Source organism: Pangasianodon hypophthalmus, chromosome 15, assembly GCF_027358585.1.
Source record: "Pangasianodon hypophthalmus isolate fPanHyp1 chromosome 15, fPanHyp1.pri, whole genome shotgun sequence".
Taxonomy (NCBI): Eukaryota; Metazoa; Chordata; class Actinopteri; order Siluriformes; family Pangasiidae; genus Pangasianodon; species Pangasianodon hypophthalmus.
Genome location: NC_069724.1, coordinates 1,183,053 through 1,199,619, shown reverse-complemented (window position 1 = coordinate 1,199,619; position 16,567 = coordinate 1,183,053). Strand labels below are relative to the sequence as shown.

The 16,567-nt window shown below is 38.3% G+C and overlaps 1 protein-coding gene across 2 annotated transcripts in view; it reads left to right on the top strand.

Moving 5' to 3' along the window:
• The first annotated feature begins 2,420 nt into the window (after positions 1-2,420).
• The window catches only part of LOC113541817 (gamma-aminobutyric acid receptor subunit alpha-3), a 108,835-nt gene continuing 94,688 nt past the window's right edge, over positions 2,421-16,567 (top strand). The window contains exon 1 of one of the 2 annotated variants that reach the window (XM_026939013.3): positions 2,421-2,711. The gene's annotated coding sequence lies outside the window, so the exon portion shown is untranslated. The remainder of the gene's footprint in view (positions 2,712-16,567) is intronic. The other variant, XM_026939011.3, reaches the window with a different exon arrangement.

Below are 16,567 nucleotides of genomic sequence, written 5' to 3'. Positions count from 1 at the left end.
CTCAATAGCGGTTTAACTAATAGCAACACTTGTTCTACTTCACCAAGTTCTTTATGTTATTCACAATCCAACAGACTGCTTCTACCAGCTTGGCATCCTCAGCCAGGCAGAATAAATTGCTTGAAAGGCTGAAATGAATTGTTTAATTTCTTTTCTAGCTTCGAGCATTTTGGCATACATTTTGAGTGTTTGCTAGTCTGATGAGTTTTTTTTTTTTTTTTTTTTTTTTTTTTTTTTTTTGCGATTGCTAAGTCATGCTGAATTTCAAATGCAGAATTTTCTCAGAATTAGCTCCAATCAATGCCCCACTGTACCCCAAACAGCCCTTTTTCCATCTGTGTGAATGGCTAGCTATTTTCGTAAATAAGCTTCTCAGAAAAAAATACCATAAATCAACAGTAATAAACAAACACTCTGACTTAAAATTATTAGTCTGATCTAAATGGAAATGTAATTTTATATGAATAAGAAAAGTGACTAATCCAATAACATTTTCTTACAATTCAGAACTTTTCATTTGGCTTGTGTAAATTTCTACAAGTTTCTACAAGAGTTATGCATTCTTTGCCTCCTAAAGAGGTATGACTTGGAAAGCTCTCTGATAGCAAAAACAACCATTGTGCATAGAACCTTTAGGGTTCCCCCAGAGAAACCAACCAAAGAACCCTTAAGGGTGCAACACGGAATCTAGTGTGTTATTGCAAAATAAGTCAGGAATTCAGAAAGATATTATGTGGTTCTGAGACACATTTGGGGAGGCAAGAAACATTTCAGTCCAATTCCAAGCTTGCAGCACATTATTCCTCTGTTTCTGTAATAGATGGTGAGCCTTGGATACCTATTACTTCCTGATTCCTTTGGGTCTGCTAAGCATTTTTCCTTATCATCTGATGCACAAGCAATATCAAGCTAAACACCAGTGATCTAGAAATGTAATCATATCTGTGTGGATGAATTAACCTGTCTAGTATTTCTACATATTGTAGAAATGGGCGAATGCCATGCAATCATTTAGCATATAGCTTTTTACTTTAAAACTACTGCAAACCATGACTGTGGAAGAGAGGAATATCTGCTCTACTAATAAAAAAGGCTATAGGAACAATATATCGTCTAAATTTGTCTAGTACAATAGCACTCCTATGAAACAAATTTTTTTTCCATTTTATTCTAAAGTAAGCAGCAATGTGGCACAACAACATTAATTTTTCCAGTTGGGGAACATTTCTGAGCATAAGGCCTTAAAAAATGTAAATATATAAAACAAATCTCTTGCTAATACTGATGGATGACTGTAAACTGAAAACTAAACCAAAGAAAATGTGTTCCAAATTCCCTAACATCAACATTTATTGTTTATTAAATGTGCTTTAGAAATAAACACGACTTGACTTACCAACATTAACACACAAAAACGACATAAAAATGGTTTTGGCGTTAAACGATCTTAAGAGACGGAATAAAAATAAAGCATGCTTCAGCATGATAATGATCTGCAAAGTATGTGAGCCACCAAACCCCGTGGAGATCTCGGCATTTCACAGCTCAATATCCAACCTGCGGAAACATATACACGTAAGCCATTAGCTATCTGAGTGAGCTAGACTAGCACTAGCCAGATCTTTTGATGTTTTACAATATGAAAGCACTGTATTAAACTTAAAACGTCACGCCGATGTTCTGATCATTTGCGTTAAATATATCTAAATGCTCCTACGGATTATAGATAATGCATGAAATAATGTCTAAGGGGTATCTTTGCTAGATAGCTAGAAACATGTATGAATGAACATGATGTAGCTAGCTAGTTAGCTAATGAAACTAGCACCCCCAACAGCATGTGGCTATGTTAGCTATCCAGCTAACATTGTCTTTATTTATTATATTAAAAAATGACAAATAGAAATGAATGTTAAATAGATGTTAAATATTTTGTATTGGTTATAGAGATGTAAAAAAAAACATAATTTGTGAAGTAAATTACTCAAGTAGGTTTTCACTAGAGGACTTATTTATCTGAGTACTTTTAATTTTAATTTTAATCACTGTGTTTTAACTCTTTCCACATCTCAAAGAAAGCTTAGACAATGTAGAAATAATAAAAATAATACTGTCACAGTATATCTAAATTAACCCTACTTTACAAACATGGATACCAGTCCACTGGCTGAATTTCAAACACCCTTCTGTTGTCCCTGTAGTCCACTACTTAGTGTGCAAAATGGATTATTTCATATACTAAATAGTGCACTCACCCCTATATGGAGTGGGAAACCGTTTGGGATTTAGCCAGTGATGTGTAACTGAAGAAGCCCTCCTCTAGCAGTTTTTTTCTTTTTTAAATTTTTAAATTTTTTCTATTTTTTTTCCCGCCAGAACCAATGTGCGCGCGCCGTTAGAAGGGGGCGGGAAGGTTGGTTTGAGAGACGCAGGCTCGCGCGACGCTAACGGCTCCCTCTCTCTCTCTCTCTCTCTCTCTCTCTCTCTTTCCTCACTGCAGCCTTCTCACCTCAGCGTCTTTAGCAAACACTTCACTGGAAGTAAAATCAGAAATTTCTCTGGAAAAGAAACGATTCGTGTCGAAGTGGAAGAGAGAGAGAGAAAGAGAGAGAAAACGACTCGCCATCAGGCGCGTCAAAGCTGGAGAAAAGTCTGAAGTAGGTCGAAAATCAGAAGAAAAAGAAGAAAAAGCGACGTTCATCTCTGCTGAGGTAAATTTTTTCCCCCTTCTCCATAATGACACTTGTCTCACAATGTCTTTGTGAGGTAGAAACATCCTTAAAACGTTCATGGAAAATAGCATGATGTTTCATTCATGAGAAAGGACGTGTGTGTGTGTGTGTGTGTGTGTGTGAGTGTGAGTGTGTGTGTTATACAGTTGTTTTTTGTTGTTAAAGGTTTAACAGGTCTCCTTCGTCTGCTGCAGAAGTGCAGTCCTGAGGTGAATCTGTAGCTCATTCAGTCTCATTTCATCTCAAATATCCTCATTCATATAACAAAAAAAGGTAGGAGAGGACATAAACAGTTGAGTTTCCCATTCTTTTACTTCTTATTGATTGATTGATTGATTGATGTTTAAGTAAAATGCAATAAAAAGGGCAATGTTAGTGTGGCATCATATATCACCCATCACCCATCAAACTAGCCGACATTTTAATCACTTCAGTTTACTTTTACTTACACCTGTTCACATTAGCATCTGAATTTGAATGTCATGTTAATTAAGGAACATAAATCAGTCTGCTGATACTCTTCTCGTAATGTAGGAAGACTGCAAACATAGCCTGTGTGGATATTTAAACAGGAAATGTTATGTTAAATAACATTAAGATAAATAGGTTTAGATTTAAACAGATGTCTGTTAGATAGCTTAATGTATTTATAGGATGCTCTCAGTAATGCTAGGCAACTGTAAAATGATAAATAAGAGAAGAACTAAATAGAGAATAGATGCACTAATTCACTGATAAACAGTTTTATTTTCACTGTCATTTAGATGAGAATGAAGAGGAATCAGTTGTTTTTGTGTTTATTTTATTCCTGCGATCAACGGGGAAGCAGAACTACCAGAGTATCAAGCTCTCGAGAATGTGTGAGAGTGTGTGTGTGTGTGTGAGAGTGTGTGTGTTCGGTTAGAGGGGGTTGTATATGAGAGAAAGAGAGAGAGAGAGATTTAGCTTTTCAACCCAGCGTAAAATATGCTTCATGATATTATCTGTTGCTTTTTGTTTTGTCTTGTTTTGGTTTTTTTCCCTCAAAACCAGGCGTGAACCTGGTTTCATTGTGCTTTTTTTTTTTTTTTTTTTTTTTTTTTTTTAAATTCTATCCCATGGAAAAAAAATCCATTGCAAAAGACCTTGAATAAAGACCAAAAAAAAAAAAAAAGCCCAAAACAAAACAACCCTGAGCAAAATCAATTGCCTGAGAAATGAGAGAACATTCTGCCAGGCTCATCTCTGTGACTGCGCATAGAACAACAAAGAAGCGTGCAGAAAAGAAAAAAAAAAAAAAAAAACACATTTTCTTTCCTCGTATAGATAAACACACGGGAAACGGAGTGGAACAGATTAATGATTTGAAGCCACAGGATCTACAGTCAAGGCCGTGAGGGAATGGAGGCGGTGGCAGGTGAGGAACGAGTCAGGTTAAATGCTGGACGCTGGAGGTCTGCAGGCTCAGGGGAGCCATTTACAGCCGCCTCGTGTTACTCTGTTCCAAATTGAACGTTTCCTGGATTTTAGCACCTAATGTTGTATACGACGTATTTCAGACTCGTGTGCTGAAAGTGAGAAATACACAGCAAACTCAGAGAGAGCCTCTTTTGGACAGAGTCAAGTTTCCTAAAAGCTCACACAAAGATCATCATTAAATACTAGATCATCTTGACTTTGCGATGTTTTTGAAAAACTCAGTCTAATAACGTTACTTTCTAATTTTTCGCCACTTAGATGTTCCATTGCCTCTGGAAGACTCTCAAACCCCAAACGCTTTTAAAATCAGTGACTGAAAACTGAAAGATAGTAGATTACACATAGAAAATTGCTTAAAATCTATAAGTCATAGATAGCTACCTAGCTAGCTAGGTATCTGTGGGGTGGGGGTGGGGGGGATAACGAAACGGTTCATTGTGTCATTTGATACAAGTCTCTCAATTCGATACGCCTGCATAATGAACAAAATATTTAACAGCCCACATAATAGTCGTAAAACAATGCTTATATTATGTGAGGTGAAGTAAACATTTAAACTCAATCAAGTCCACACTCCCTACTCTATTTCTTGAATTAGGAGAAGCTGTAGGTTTTTTTTTTTTTTTAAACATGATTCTCTTAAGCACACTGTTTTTCACAAGCTAATATGCTAGCATACTATTGTACTAGTGTATTAGCTTGGGAAACAGGCAATGGCTATGTTCATCAGCAAATGGGAACTGGACAATTCCCTCAAATCTTCTATCGACTGCTGACTTCCTGGTAAGTTACAACTCTGATGACTAGTTAGTGGGGTACAATGCACCAGCGCTAATACCACAAACATATGGCTAAAACAAAACACACACACACACACACACACACACATGAACACGCAACAAATTCTTAGCCTTTTCTCGCTGATTCAGTTCGGGATGAAGAAATCACTTTGGCGATTGAGAAGTTCACATTCAGTAGTGGAGAACACAGGATTCAAAAACACATCTAGGGCTCCTGAGAGCTGTGTAGAAGTTTGTGTATTGTTTCACCCCTGCTATCTATTTATTGATTTATCCACCTTGTGCCTTTATTTTAGCATTTCCCATCAAGTATCTTCTTAAAAGCCTGTGAAAAAAAAGTTATTCATGGCTCACTGAGATTTCTACTTCACTAAAAACATGCTTCAAAGTCATAGCCACAGTTAAGAGCACGCCTTGAGACCACTTTATTTAATGAATTCTATTAACTATGAAGACATTTAGGCATTTTGATATGTACTAGCCAAGCGTAAATGCAATCAGTTCAGAGAAGATGTGGAGAAGATGCTTATTGGATCTTATTCCCAAGGATTTTGTGTTATTCCCACACTTTTGTTTTCTTTTTTTTTGTTCTCTCTTTGTAGTGTTTTGTTTTCAGGTCTTAATGTTGTTGTAAACCTATAATGTAAACCGCCCCTCATTAATCATCTCTGTAGCTCAAAAGTGGTTTGAATTAATAATTGGGCCACATTTCCTCTTGTTAGGATTGTTTATTTATTCTTCATTAGTACAACAGTACTGCATTGTGTTTGTTTGTACCTAAATTTTTTCCCTTTGCTCACGTGAGTTAAAAATGGTAAGCGCAACAACAAGACAACAACATAAGGTCCATGTTGTCTCTCGCCCCCCCAAAAAACAAAAAACATATGGTAGCTGTGAGATGCATAATGCTTCATTATTAGCGCAACGCAAAACTAAATTTGAAACCAGCATGAATTTGAGATTTTTGCAAACACCACAGCATTATCACAACACAAAAAACAAATCCAACAATATTACTTAGGCAGTGGTAGCTCAGTGGTTAAGCTGTTGAGCTACTGATTAGAAGGTCATGAGTTCAATCCTCAATACTGCCAAGCTGCCACTGTTGGGCCCTTGAGCAAGGCCCTCAACTGCTCCGTTATATAAATGTAAGTTGCTCTGGATAAGAGCAGCTATAAATGTGTTTATGGAAACAGCCACAAACAGAAATGTTTACTCGCTATCATTTGAGAAAGCGAGAATCACATTTCTACTTTGTTGGAGAATTAAAAAAACACAGTTAGATGGTTGCTTAACTGAAACGCGTCTGACACGGGGTTGAGGAGAGCGGCCATTTTGATTGTTTTTTTGTTCCGTGTTTTATTTTCATTGGTTTTCCTGAAAGAATCTGGAAGTGAGTTTGACACATGTTGCATCAGCTGTCCAGCACTAAACAACAAAACATTTTTTTCCACAATCTAATTTATTGCATAGTCTCAGGCATCAGAGAAGTGTGGAGCCTATTCTGTGCTTTATTAAATAAACATGACATGCATATGTCTGTATCGGACCTTCAGGATATTATTAACATGCAATACCTCTACAAAGACAAATACATTTCTTTAAGCTTAATATGTTTGTGATTACTTTCCACCTGGTTAATTTGAACGCCACATGGTGGCGGCGCCATTCAGTGCGTTTCTCATTTTAACACACTGAGGTAAACAAACACTAAGATTTCTGAATATTTGTTTTAGCTTGAGTCCTCTATCCTTCTCCTAAGTTGAGGGAATATAACAGTAAGGTCTGGTTTGGTCTTATGTTGGCTGGTCTTGAATTTGGTTTCGTATTGAGGTAGTTTTGTAAATTAAAAACATGAGAAAATGCATACATCCGTACAATTTCCAGGCAGCACCAGTGATTACAGTTGTCAAAATATCCAATACCTGAGATGATGTACCATCTAAAAAGTAGTCCTCGACGTTCTGACAACTTGTCAGAATATGCAAGGTGCAATGTTAGCATGAAGTTTGTCTCTGCCAGTGTCGAATCCTGCTGTTCTTGGATGTAGAGAGAGGAAAATGACAGAGAAGACATCAAAATACTTCCAGGAACAGAACACATTGTGTTAAAGTTAGAGAGAGGACCAGGTGAGACTACATGTAATATGGCATCAGAGAATAGTTTTCCCACCCAAACCCCGGGAACTGTGTCTTGCTCTAAAGTAGCAGCTCGTTAGCAGTAAACAGGGTTCGATGGTGTGCTTTTGGCTGAGCGTCTTCCTGCACACTGTCTCCTTTTCCAGCCATTGCTTGGTTAAAACAAAATGGTTGGAGTTTATTCGTTTTGAAAAAGGAGGAGTTTGTACGAGGTGGCGGTTATGTGACAGGAGCTTTTCAGTTTCAATGCTGGAAGGTGTCGGCTCCTCAGACAGAGCGAGAATTCCGTCTTTATACACTGTCGGGAATTCTTCATCAGAGAGCCAGTAAAAGGCTCTCTTCACAGTTGTCTAAATTTAGTTAGCTCGCTAAGCTACTATCAGGTTTGTTCAGATCAGGGGGGTTGCAGCGCATCTCGAACACTATTGGCAGTTGTGTAAGTCAGTCAATCACTTCAACACGATGTGGTTCTGATTTCCTATCTGAAAAGGAAATACGTCCATCAAATAACAGCCAAGAAGCCATTTCATGAGGACTTGAAGGGTTCTTTTGGGCTCTTTCTCTATGGAGAAACCCTTAGTGGGTACATTTCTATCAGAGAGGGTTCCAGAGAGTGGTCCTCTATGGGGGAAGCCCATAGGTACATCTCTATCAGAGAGGGTTCCAGAGAGTTGTCCTCTATGGGGGAAACTCGTAGGTACATCTCTATCAGAGAAGGTTCCAGAGAGTGGTCCTCTATGGGGGAAGCCCATAGGTACATCTCTATCAGAGAGGGTTCCAGAGAGTTGTCCTCTATGGGGGAAACTCGTAGGTACCTCTCTTTCAGAGAGGGTTCCAAAGAGAACTCCTAAAAATGCATAGCTTTTTTCTCAGTAGGTAGAATGATCAGGATCCAGGTGAAAAAAATTCCATAATACACGATCGAAGGCCAGTAGGAAAGGTGGTATCTGAAAATCTGGCCAAAAGTATTCCCAGATGACTCAGCAGTCTCGTTCTAACCCTCCGGAAATTTGCAATCTGAGCTCAGCACACGGGGGTGGGGGGGGGTTAGTAGGGGGGAGTAAATGCAGAAAGAAGTGACTGCATGGCAGTTACACGTTCATGTTTATGTGTGTCTCAGGTGAGTACTGGCCAGGTCATGTCATGCTCCGAAATGCTAATTTGGAAGGTGGAAAAAAAGGTCTCTCATCTTTCAGTAGAAAGCAATAAAGAAGCTTTGGAATCTGTTCCCTCACAGCAGGGCTGTGTGAAAGCCTTGCCATACTTGTTTTGACAAATGTTACTTTATTGTTCCACATTTCAGCACTTATTGAGCACAACTATTTCCTAGCGTTCATCTTTTGAAGTCGGAATAGAGGAATAAAGGAATAAAGGGAGTGCATAACTACAGCCATTAGCATACAGTACAGTACAATACAATACAATACAATAGCTGTCATCAGGATATTTTAAAGCCTGTCCTGGATTTGGAGATGATGCAAGCTTCAGTCACTGGAAGGATAATAAGAGGTAAATTAGGTAAGGTTTTTACCAGAAAGTCTCTTCAGCCTTAACAGGTAGAAGCAGCGAAGGAACAGGAAGGAGAGGTTTGGATTTGGCTACTTACCAACCATTCACATTGCAGTTTGTCTCTTACGGGCGTGGCATGAGCGCTTCTCTTGTTGCTCGTAGGCGGGAACCGTCTGTCCAGCGTTCTTTGTTCCGATGAGAAAGTATAGAAGCCAGCACACGATTTATTATAATATGTGATTTATCTTTGTTTATTTAAAACACATGCTAATATTTCAATAAAGTGAAAAAATGATGAAAATTGATCGCTCGATGTACTTTACACACATGCCTAGGATTCGTATGAGCTTTGTTAGCAGATCAGCAGCGCAAGGCTAACTTTACTAGCTATGTAGACCCACCAGTGGCACCAAAAAAACAATCAAATTTCACACTGATTAGTGTGTTAGTTAACGTATACTAATTAATGTACTAATCAGTGTGAAAATTGTTTGTTTGATTTACATGTTATATGCCAGACTTGATATTATCTATCAGCAAATTAGCAGCCCAAGCTAACTGTAGTAGCAGCCAACACTTTACAGAGACACCAACGATCTCTGCTACTTGTTTCCAAGCTTTTATTTTTCTTCGTAACATCTGTATATGCATTTAACGAGAGGTTGTATAGGATGGAATGACAGGATAAGATGGAACAACGGTTATAATTTTTTCTTCGATTTGTTCGAGTTAAGCAAGAACTAAAGTTGTGAGACGGGAAATGAGATAATGTTGTACTGTATGCACCGTATGATTGGTCCGAGGAATCATTCGAGCTAGTCGTTTGGATTTGTCGCTTTACAGTGTCATATCTAATTTGCATAAAATTGAGAACATCTCAATTCGCGCTGTCACTTGCCGCTGTCACTGAAATCGCTGCTCCGTGTCACACATGTACATAGAACAATGCACGGTCAGCTGTCGCTTTGTCGCTCGCCAGTGTGAACGCAGGTTTATGACTCATAATTCATACTGAATTTCATTTGGCCTCATGACCTGCATTCACTGTGCTTTGTCCTGCAGCTTTGCCAGAGCTTACTGTAAAATCACAGAGAACAAGCAAACACGAACAAGTGAAGAGTAATAATGAGCTCATTATTATATAGCTTAACAGCTGCCTTGATTTCCAAACATCGCCTATTCGAGCATGTCAGTCTTTTCTTCCTGCTTCTATAAGCTTTCTAGCTGAATGATTATAGATGTACAAGGCGGAAAAAATAGTCTTGCGAAGTCACAGATAAGCATTAATTCTAGGTTGGGCAAATTGAGGCCATAATGTCACAGCTCTCCTGTAGCTTAACTTCATCCTCTTCTATGCCCTGTCTATGGCTGCTGGCTCTCAGGCATTAATGACCTCGATTTGTGGCGGAAAAAAGCCGGGTCTCTCTCTCTCGCTCTCTTTCTCTCTCTCATTCTCATTCTCTTACATGGTTCTATTCAAGCCTGGCTTACGATTAGCCAGATCTCATCTCCTTTTCTTCTCCTGTCTTGTGGATGCGATCTCATCAGCCCCGTCTTGAGCTCTCTGTACTAATTTTCCCCTTGTCAGAGCAAGATTGCGAGCCAAGTCAACTTTTTAACTGCCATGTGTTCGCTATTAATCATTACCCTACTCATAATTTTAATTAGAGTCAGTTGTGATTGGAGGGGAACCAGACGGATTGCTAATGATCTCAATAGGTGCTAAGCAGACTGAGAAGCAAAGCCACAGATTGCTTATTGTATTGATCGTTTTTGAAGGAGGAGAAACACGAGGGACGATCGATTAAAGAGCGGCAGGATTATCAAATGGAGACCTCTGGAAGTGACGTGGCTGTCACAGTTCTGACACCCAACTGATTATTTACAGATGGCGGAGCAACATTAGCGTGCTCTGATGAGGGCAAAGAGCCAGAAGCAACCTGTGAAATATGTGCTTCATCATCAGCTTTAATGCAAACCGACATTGAAATGATGATATTGATAAACCATGAGTCCTACAGGAGCCTGAACATGATGTGTTGATGTATTTCGTGTGACTTTTGTGACAGCTGTCCATAAGGTAATGTTTGAAAGTTGAAAAATCCTCACTGCTTGCTATGCCTGACATATTTATATATGTTCGTGTGGTCAAATGACAAGAGAACATATAAAATAAGATGGAGAGAGCTTAATTTCTGAGTCACTTGAGATTTTCAGTCATGAAACGATACACGTCAGAAAATAAGTATACTATTAATATTCTTGTCTTTACTCTTGTATTCCAACTCTTATTTAAACTATCGTACTATTTTATATAAGTGGATCCCTTCCTTTCTGTTTATTATCTAAATACAAGCCCTTAATAATATGTTTATTAGGTTTTAATGATAGATTTCTTAGCAAAACAACACAGAAGAGTTCTTATTTACTGTCAAACTAGGCTATCATTACTAGTGAGAACATCTGGCTGCAATTTATCTTGTAGCTTAGTTATCGCCATTAAGCAGCCAGTTGAAGAATCATGGCAATAAAAACTTGAGAATATATATATAGATAGATAGATAGAGAGAGATAGAGAAAGCGAACGCAAAATTCTGATTCTGCACCGATGCCAAATACGTGACAATTCAACTTTGGCGTAGACTTACCGCATAATTTTCCTGATGAAAAATAAACCCTATAGGATAGGGCTGTCAAAACTAATTTGAATTTCTTTAGACTATAATTTTATGCTGCTGCAGACAGAATAAAAATTAGCAGTAGTGAATTAAAAAAAAAAAAAAAAAAAAGAATATTCGTTTTTCATGGTAATTATGGTAAAAATGGGATTGTAATACTCATTTGGGGGAATTAAATGTACAATTAATTAAATATACAACAATAAATATTAAACTTTTAGCTTTTGCCTTGGAATATGTAAATATTATGAAAATTAGATTAGTAAATGTGTTGACAGTTTTAATAGAAATATGTTAAACCTAGTGTTTTTTAATGATTGATGGAAATAATAGTGATGCGTTTTAAAAGCAGTATGTCGTAACACTGGCGAAAAAATCATAGCGTAAGCTATAGAAAACGATAGAAAAATCGGGATTTGTCAAGACGCATAGTATCCTGAGTGGTGGTTGAATGATTGCTCGACACGGACGATTAATTAGGCTGACATTAAGCATTTTAAGGTGATCGACAAAAGTGCTCGAGCTCGCTCGGCAATCGCATTCTGCCTTCAAGCGCAATGAGCCATCACAGAGAAAGTTCCCAGAGAACAACCATTCAGGCTTAATTCCTAGCTCTCAAAGCGTTGAAAGTGCAGTGGTTGATGTTGTTTATTCCTTACTTGTACAAATAACCTTGAAGATATGTTGAACATAAAAAAAAAAACCCAAAAAACAAAACAATGGCCAGGGTCTTAGCAAAAGTGTATTATTTCGCTGAGAAAACCTGTTTGGAAAACTGACTTCGAGTCTGAAATACTTGTGTGCGTTTGCCCTCCTGTCAGCCATTTTATAGATACTTCATGGGCCACTTAAGTTTCTGGGGGCGGAGCTTCGTGACCATGGGCAGAAATCATTCAAACGTTGAGCCCACCTAATGGCTAGAGACCTAATCTTGAAAAAAAGACTAAAATTACCTAAGGTAACTCTAAGTTAATTAATTGTATTAGCCACCATTTATAAGATAAGCAGTGTTTACTCTAACCTCTACAGATTTTGTTGGATTCTAAGCTAAAGTTGCCAACAGCACAAACTCGACAAAAGCATAATGCTTTTCATACTACATACTACTTAACACATATTATAGTCTCAGCGTAGTTTAGAGCTGAATGATATCGGCTACTGTGTTGACATCAACATCGCATGTTCCGCATGTGCAGTAGTCATATTGAAAAGGCTGCTGTAGTGAATTAAGTTAGTAATGTTATGCTAAAATATTGTTCCTCTATCGTAGGAGACAAAAACTGGCAAAAATTCGAACAGTAAAAACTGAATTTAGATGAAATTTAATCAGTTTTGCACAAACTGTACATGTGCTCATTACATGCGATTAAAGTGTTACTGGTGCATGAGGAATGCAAAAATGTTCAAAAGTTACGCAAATGTATGTCATTTTCATTTGTTATTATAATTTTCTATGGTATATGACGGAAAAATTATCATCAATATTGTCAATGAAGATTTTAAGTAGCGTAATGTTCATGTAGAATGTCTGTGCTCGTGTTGGACAGCCTATATAAATTTAAAAAAAAGTGCATGGTTTTTTATTTTATTGAAATATAGTCCGTCCGTAGACTGTGTAGACTTCTTTAAGCCCTATTGATATTTATAGATGCAGACTTGCATGTTTTCAGAATGAAAATCTGTCTATGCGTATGTCTAAAGCTGAATAAATCTCTTAACAATAGGTTATTGCTGTTCCCTAAAATATCAGCTACTGTACTGTTCTCTGAAGAAAGCACTTCCAGCCATGTTTTAACTTTACGGTTACTTATTTCCACATCATGCTGCTTGTCATCCTTCAGACGGCTTGTCATTTTTACTTCTTGTGAAGATTGTTTTGCAAAAGTTAAGTCTGACCTAAATCCTAACTCTCATGTTGACAACTATTGTGGTTCTTGTACAAAACCAATAGATTGACATGTTCTTTTGTGTGTAATCTTTTCAGCAGACTCAGTGAAGGGGGTTAATTATACTGAGGTGTACTGCAGTGCTCTGTGTTCCAGTGTATAGAGAACTTCATAAGAGTTGTTATGCATAATTATTTAAACACTAGTACCTATTAGTCTAAAGATATTATGCATTAATATCAATAAGGGGTGGCAAGACTTTGCGTCGATCTTTACTCTTTGCTCGATTTAGCCAGCATAGTAAATAGCACCCATGCTCCATGTTCCAAGCAGATGATTGCAAGCATTTAAAAGCATTCGGGAAAGAACTAGAAACATTTTACTGTTTTTTTCCCTCTCAGAATTGTGGTCTGTGGTGGTACCTATTCGAGTGAATTGATGCAAATGTCACCACGTCAAATATCGCCAACAAAAATAAACCTAGCATTGTTGAATCGGCTAACAACGGTTATATTTTGTGTCATTGGTTTTTGAGACAAAAACAAACCTGACATTCGTAATGCTAGACTGGTTCATTAACTACCAGTAACCAACTGATTCATGCAAATAAACCTGACTTTAGAGAACTAGTTATCTCTACTCGGATACATTTTTTTAGTTATTGCTTTGCTTTGGAGCTTGCTGCTACGATTGCTGCTAATGATTGTTAGTGTTGCTAGCTATTAGCGCATGTATAATATACTTTTAATAACAGGTACAGAGTAATGAAAATTATGTAGTAGGAGAACGGACACTCGTTCTTGGTTCATGTGCAACCCGGCTGGCTGGCAGAAAAGCGGTATAAGTGACTAGCAAAGGTGCGTTCAAATATAAAACGAAAGCAGTATTATTGTGCATGTATTACACAAAGGGGTCAATTAATTTTTTTTTCACATTTTCACCTGAGATGGTCTGAAATTGCGCTGCAGCAGTAATCCTTTAAATGTACTATGGTGGAAAAACGGCATTTTAGTTTCTCCATTAAATTTCACATTGTGTTAATTCAGATTTTTATCTAATTCCAAAACAAACACTACTAGAAGAAACTACTGTTTAGTGTATTGTTTCAGATTAAACTCTGTGTGCTATGGTTTCTCAGTCCTGACATGAGTAAACAGACTTCTCATAACTCGTCCAAAACACGATTGTTTAGAGGATACTCTAAGATGGCTCTTCTAATGTTCTGAATGATCTAAATTGTCTTATGTTCAGGTTCATCTAAATTCCTCATTCTCTGGCACCCTAATGTTCAATAACCCAGCCTGCTAATAGATTATTGTTGATAATGTTTGCTCTCAGAACTACTTTAACAATAATTTCCACTGCGTAATGTTGAAGAATTTCTCACCATGACACATTCATTTCAGAGAGTCTAAGATCCTAGTTGATCTCTGAGTCATCAAAGCTTTCAGCTTCCTGAATGTCTCATGATAAGAGTGGCCAATGCTAACATCCCACCACCAGCCACCAGTTTTCCTTTAAGCTCCACAGGCTTAACCTGAACACTGCCTTGTTCCTGTAAGATGGCTATGATGTAGTAAATGTTTCATAAATGTGGTTTTTGACATGTGAGTAGCAAAGCTACCCCCCATCTGCCCTCAAACGGTCAGCCTGTCATCTTTCACAGACTGGCGTGATTGAAGCTGTGCTGATGCAGCAGTGTTGGCAGGTCATGTATTGAAAGCACTTTCTATGGGGTCAAAATGTTTCTCTTCACAGTGTACTTTGGTTCTGATTCAGAAACTAAAGCACTGCCCCTTGGAGACCTTTGCTTCTGATGTATTTGCTCTTTTTTTTCTCTATTCCTATTATGCGATTGTATTTCACCCCATTCTCAGCCTCAGCATATCTACCCACTGAACTGGAATTGTCCTCAAAACTGGTGTGTAGTAGTAGTGTGTGTGTCTGTGTGTGTGTGTGTGTGTGTGTGTGTTCTTTCATTTACTGAAACTCTTCAGTCAAAAAATATGCAAGCAGATAATAAGCATGAACAGCAGTTTATATCAAGGATGATTTAATTCAGAAGACTGGTTTCCAGTCACTGGTTTACAGGTTCTAAGGAAATAACTGTGAAAAATGCAAACTCTTGTTCATTAAATTAGCCGGGGGAAATCCCCTTAACCACTCAGGATTATATGACTCCCCGATCCAGACAGCAAAAAATATGTTGTACTAAATTGTTCATAGTCCTGTCTAATAATTATCTGAATAATCCTTAAAAAGTGTTCAGACAAAGTCTGCTGTATGCAGTTATAGCTAGCTTTATGTTTATAAAATGTTATTAAGGTCTAAGGGACATTTGACTCTTTGACAGAAGTCATTTTGGGATATTCATCCTTCCATCAATTTGTTCAATCATTCAATCATTCATTCATTAATTTATTTATTCTCCTGGTGGGAGTCGCATTGCCAACCGCCTGAGAAGGCCAGAACAGACTTTTGTACTCCTTACCAGATTTAAACTCCTTCTGGAGGATCCACATATTTCCGATAAGAGATGTAATCTTGGAGGATCTCCTGGATTACAGAGCTCCTCTCCCTATCACGAAGACTAATCCCAGCAACCCTGGTGAGGAAGCTCATTTCTACTGTCTGTACACATGATGTTATTTTTCCAGTCACTACCAACATGTAGTGATCATGGATGAGGATGAGGATTTAGACTGACTGGGAAACAAAAAGCTACTGTATGTCTGAAAACTGAGCTCCTGCTTCACCACCACAGCGCGGTGCAGTGACTGTAACACTGCTGCTGGGATCCATTTGTCATCCATCTCACACTCAAGGATGTGAAGTGTGAAGTGACAGTCCATGTTGCCAAAGCCAGTTTCCACTGCAAGGGTCTAGTCAATGTAAGTATGTCCATCGCTTACCAGCCCCCCCACTGGCAATCCACCTGACCGCCAACCTTCATCTTGTAGGTGCTGAGTCCAAAAAGATTGCCTCACGTCGGCTGGGTGGTCAGATAAACAGGTGCTCACGTGCGGATACTACCTTCAGGCTTGGCTGTAAGGGTGGGTCCTGGTAACGCCAACCTGGGCAGGATGCACTTTGCTTTTTTTGTACCCTTTTTTTGCGGTCTTTAGGATCGCTCTTGTCTGACCTCAAAGATCTGTTCATCAAGGGTCTGACCTCAAGGATCTGTTCATTAAGCTCCTGGTGCCATAGCACTGAGTTTCACCGAAGTACACAAACCCCTTCACCATTATCCATGAAGGAGCTTTGGAATATGCAGACTACAAAGTCACACCTGGTTTGAATATGACCAGTGCATAACTCAGTTCTCCTGGCTAGCTAAATGCAATCATTAATGCTAGCTTTCTCTGA